Genomic DNA, 6,000 nt, shown 5'->3' with positions numbered 1-6,000 from the left:
CCCTTCTATAAGTTAACATCTTAATAAACTGCTCCAAAGATCTACTTCTGTAGGAGGAACAGAGACCTCAGTCTTCATCACTGTGTTTTACAGATAAGTTTCTTCCCTGTCACACTGTGAAAGCCATCACAAGGAATCAAAACAACAGATTAAAAAGTGAATGCCTTTCCAAAAACAGAGTCAGGATTCACTCTCACCATATGGACTTACAAATCACCTGCACCACTCATTGACCCTGGGCTGACCTGGTGACCAAAACCAAGAAACTGACTCTATCAAACACATGATTTCCTTAGGCTATGTTAGTACATCTGATATTCAGATACTAAAAGCTGTGTTCAGCTTAATTGTTGAAAACTGAAATAAAATCTTGAAGAAGTGGAAGCACGAGGTACATAACAGATGTGTCTTCATAATAAAGATCCATGGCTCAGCCTGATTTTACGGTAGTGACTCAGCACTTCATACTTGGCAATTTACCTTTCCTGAGCCCGCTTCCCATCCTTAGCATGCAGTAGCTCTGGGTCCTTTTACTCAAGGACCTCTGATAATTTCTTGGAGTCACCAGGCAGATAAATAAACATCCCCCAAAACAAAACTTGCCCACTCCATGCTAATAAAAATCTTTCACCATAGTAGAGCTTCAAGCACTATTACAAAGCTGTAATCATCAAGACAGTATGGTACTGGCACAAAAAACAGACACACAGATCAATGGAACAGAATAGAGAGCCCAGAAATGGACCCTCAACTCTATGGTCAACTAATCTTCAACAAAGCAGGAAAGAATGTCCAATGGGAAAAGACAGTCTCTTCAACAAATGGTGTTGGGAAAATTGGATGGCCACATGCAGAAGAATGAAACTGGACCATTTCCTTACACCACACACAAAAATAGACTCAAAATGGTTGAAAGACCTAAATGTGAGACAGGAGTCCATCAAAATCCTAAGGGAGAATACAGGCAGCAACGTCTTCCTAGAAACATCGCCAAAGGCAAGGAAAGCAAGGGCAAAAATGAACTATTGGGACTTCATCAAGATAAAAAGCTTTTGCACAGCAAAAGAAACAGTCGACAAAACCAAAAGACAACCGACAGAATGGGAGAAGATATTTGCAAATGACATATCAGATAAAGGGCTAGTATCCAAAATCTATAAAGAAGTTATCAAACTCAACACCCAAAGAACAAATGATCCGATCAAGAAATGGGCAGAAGACATGAATAGACATTTTTCCAAAGACATCCAAATGGCCAACAGACACATGAAAAAGTGCTCAACATCACTCAGCATCAGGGAAATCCAAATCAAAACCTCAATGAGATACCACCTCACACCAGTCAGAATGGCTAAAATTAACAAGTCAGGAAACAACAGATGTTGGTGGGGATGCAGAGAAAGGGGAATCTTCCTACTCCATTGGTGGGAATGCAAGCTGGTGCAGCCACTCTGGAAAATAGCATGGAGGTTCCTCAAAAAGTTGAAAATAGAGCTACCATATGATCCAGCAATTGCGCTACTGGGTATTTACCCCAAAGATACAAATGTAGGGATCTGAAGGGGTACATGCACCCCGATGTTAATAGCAGCAATGTCCACAACAGCCAAACTATGGAAAGAGCCAAGATGTCCATCGACAGATGAATGGATAAAGAAGATGTGGTATATATATACTCTGGAATATTATGTAGCCATCAAAAGGAATGAAATCTTGCCACTTGCAATGACATGGGTGAAACTGGAGGGTGTTATGCTGAGCAAAATAAGTCAATCAGAGAAAGACATGTATCATATGACCTCACTGATATGAGGAATTCTTAATCTCAGGAAACAAACTGAGGGTTGCTGGAGTGGTGGGGGGTGGGAGGGATGGGGTGGCTGGGTGATAGACATTAGGGAGGGTATGTGCTATGGTGAGCACTGTGATTTGTGTAAGACTGATAAATCACAGACCTGTACCTCTGAAACAAATAATACATTATACGTTAAAAAAAAAAAGAAGAAGAAGAAGAAGAAGAAGAAGATAGCTAAAAGGGAAAAATGAAGGGAGTGAAATTGGAGGGAGAGACTAACCATGAGAGACTGTGGACTCTGAGAAACAAAATGAGGGTTCTAGAGGGGAGGAGGGTGGGGGGATGGGTTAACCTGGTGATGGGTACTAAAGAGGGCATGTACTGAATGGATCACTGGGTGTTATATGCAAAGAATGAATCATGGAAGACTGCATCAAAAACTAATGATGTAATGTATGGTGATTAACATAACATAATAAAAATCTATTGGCAAAAAAAAAAATCTTTCACCATAATTTCAATTGTAAGACTTAAACTCTTTGGATGAAGAAGGCAGTAGAGGAAATCCAGAGAGTGTTTTATTCCCCCATCCTTTTTTCCTTTTTAATTTGCTGATTGATAACTTGATCCCTTTCATGGATTTGCTACCTCCTGAGAAACAAAAAAGGGAAAATAAGCATTTCTTCATACGTATGATACAGTTTTTAAGAACTATAGGTCTTAACAGGAAGGACTTACACTCATGTGTTTGGCAGAAATAGGGCTGCTGATCAACTGGCCACTATTCAAGTTATATTCCTGGTTAATTGCTTTCTCCAAGTACTATCATGGTGTCTTGCTAAATCATCAAAACTACCTGAGCTACATCAGGTTCATTCTGACAGAAATATTTCCTTTGAGTTACAATTGAGTGTCAGGTCCTTGGTCATAGGGGAAATTTTTCTGTAACTTACATAAAAGTAAAACTGTGTTGATGACATTTTCATAATATCAAGAATCCATGTTGTAAATTCCTCTTAGAATTTAGGGACACAAAAACATACAGCACTCGCAAATTGGTTTACAATAAAATTCCAAAGTGCTTTTTTCTCTTAGTTTTTAGAAAGATGAGGGGGAAAAATGAAATCAGCATACATCTTCTTCTTCTTAAAAAAATGATTTGACAATTTCCCTAAGTGGTTTCCAATTTTTCCTTTTATTTTCGTTGAATTGCCTTGTGTATATTTTATATATAAGGCATAAGTGTGTTTTTTATTATAATTCTCTACAAGTCCTTCTATACATGATAAATAAATGCCTATTTAGATACCATAGATAGCCCATCATAAAAAGTCCAGAGATGGTAGAAACAGATTATTGATCAGGTCTCTGACAGAGTCAAGCTCTTCAGCTAACATCAGATAAGCTTGTAGAGGAGATGTTCTGCATCCCCCATACCCTTCTGATTATCTATTGCTGTATCAAATAACAAATTGCTGTAACAAATAACCTCAAACAATGGTTTAAAAACAATAACAATCACTTATTTTTCTCATTAATATGGGGGTTGACTGGGATCAGCTAACCAACTAGAGGTGATTTTTTCCCCCCAAGGGACATTTGCAAATGTCTGGAGACTCTTTTTTTTAATTTAAAGATTGAATTGGCTTCATTAAATGATTCATAGATCAGGCAGCATCCCATCTAGCAAGGAGATGGGAAATCCTGGAGACATTCTTGTTGCTACAGATGGAAAGGTGCTACCAGCATCTAGTGAGTAGTGGCCAGGGATGCTGCTAAATACAGTATAATGCACAGACCAGCCCCTACAAGGAACTATCCAGTTCAAGGTTGAGAAAACCTCGCTAGGCAGTTCTCATCTGAGATTTCTAATGAAGGTGCAGTTAGGTGCTGATGGGGCTGGGTCATCTTGAGTGCTTCTACATTTCACCTGTCTGGTGGCTGGGCTAGGAAGACTCCAACAATTGGGGACTAGAGCAGCTGGGACTCTTCAGGAATCTCTCATTTCTATGTAGTTATTCCATATATTCTCTTTGCAAGGAAGTTTTAGGGTATCCAAGCTTCTCACCTGGGAGATGAAGGCTCCCAGAGTAAGTGCCATCTGAGATTGGTAGAAACTCAGCCTTGAAAGTTCTTCAGTGTCACTTCTGCAATAACAAAGTAACAAATATCCCCTCCCTTCGGTGTCAACAGAGAAGAAGGGGAGAACCTGTATTCCCACCCCCATTTGGCAGTAATGAGGCAGCACGATCACATCTATGGAAGCCAACCAAAACACAAGACTTAAATGAGATTCAGAGTCTTATAACATAATACCCAAAATGTCTAGGTTTGAATCCAAAATTGTTTCTACCAAGAACTAGGAAGATTTCAAACTAAATGAGAAAAGAAATCAACAGTTGCCAACACAGATGTTAGAATCATCTGATGACACTTGGCAAATGTTGTGCCACTTTTGTTAGCAGATGTTAGAATCATCTGATGAGGATTGTAAATCATCCATCATAAAAAAATGCTTTGACAAGCAATTATGAAAACATTTGAAACAAATGAAAAAATAGAAATTCTCAGCAAAGAAATAGAAGATACAAAGAAAAACAAAATGGAGATTTTAGAACTGAAAATTACAAAAAACAAAATAAAAAACTCAATGAATGGGCTCAACAGAAGAATGGAGGGGACAAAGGAAAGAATCCATGAACTTGAAGATACCTAAGTGGAATAACAGAAAGAAAACATATTGAAAAAATAAAGCCTCCATGACACGTGGAACTATACTATGTTCTAAAAGGAGCAGAAAAGAAAATGGAGGCTGAAAAAGTATTCAGAGAAATAATAACTAAAAATTTCTCAAATTTGGCAAAAGAAAATAAAAAGCCATGAAACTACAGATTTAAGAAGTGACTCTGAGTAAATTCCAGATAAGATAAACTAAAGAAATCTACACCAAGATATATCATAGTCAAACTTCTCAAAACTAAAAACAAAGAAATAATCTTGAAAGCAACCAGAGAGAAACAATGCATTATCTATATGGGGAAAAGCAATTGGAACAATGCATTTCTCATAAGAAACTATGGAGGCCAGAAGAAAGTGGCACAACATTTGCCAAGGGCTAAAATAAGAGAATTGTCAGCTCAGAATTCTACATCTGGAGAAAGTATCCTTCAAGAATCCTCAGAAATCAAGATATCCTCAGATGAAGGAAAACTTAAAAGAATTCATCCCCAGCAGACCTACTCTAAAAGAATGGCTAAAGCAAATTCTAAAGAAGGTATCATGGAATATCAGGAAGTATGAAAGAACATACTAAGAGGGAAACTATGATAAATACAACAGAATTTCCTTCCCCTCTTGAGTTTTCTGAATATTGTTTAATGGAAACAAAATTTTTGGTTTTTGAAGCAAAAATTTTAACACTGTCTAATGTGGTTCTCAATGTATGTAGCAGAAATATTTAATACACTTATATTCCTGATGGGGGAGGGTAAAGGGATATAAAGAGAAGTAAGGTTTCTAGACTTCACTCAAACTGGTGAAGTGTTGACACCAGTGGACTTTGATAATGTATGTATGTAATACTTTATTGCTCACTACACTAAGAGAGTTAAGCTGATTAGACCCAGTCTCTCTGAGCAGAACAGAGTATTGATATTATATTGGGTTTGGGGATTACACAGAGTTCAAGGACTTGGCAGACTTTCAGTAAAAAGTTGACAAGCTATAGAAGCATGGTTACTTGGGTAAGACTCTTGTTGATTGGTTAGCAGTCCTGACATGTTTATTTGAGTGAGTCCATCACATATTGACTTTTAGAAATGAAGGACTAACATTGACTGGTTAATTCATTAACCATTAACTTCATGTTCAATAGCCTTAATCTATTGGGACAGGTCAAAAATGGCCCTGGTAGCCATTTGCTACCATGGCTATGGAGAAATACAGCTTTTTCTAAGTTTATAGGAAACTTTTTTATTCTCACTGGTGTCGACATTTGAGAGTATGTATTTTAAACCTTATTTCTAATTTTGCAAGTCTTTTGCCCCTCAGAAAAGCATATCTGGCAAGATGAAGCAGGGTGGGAAATGTTTATGGAGGGAGATTAGGGTATATCCCTTCTTTTGGCCTATTCATGACCAATTTTCTCCCTTCTCTTGAAAACAATATTCATCCCTCCTCATGCATACATCCCTCATATCTTTGGG

The sequence above is a fragment of the Zalophus californianus genome, chromosome 6 (assembly GCF_009762305.2).
Source record: "Zalophus californianus isolate mZalCal1 chromosome 6, mZalCal1.pri.v2, whole genome shotgun sequence".
NCBI lineage: Eukaryota > Metazoa > Chordata > Mammalia > Carnivora > Otariidae > Zalophus > Zalophus californianus.
The sequence above is the reverse complement of the archived record's forward strand: the minus strand, read 5'-3'. Positions refer to the sequence as shown.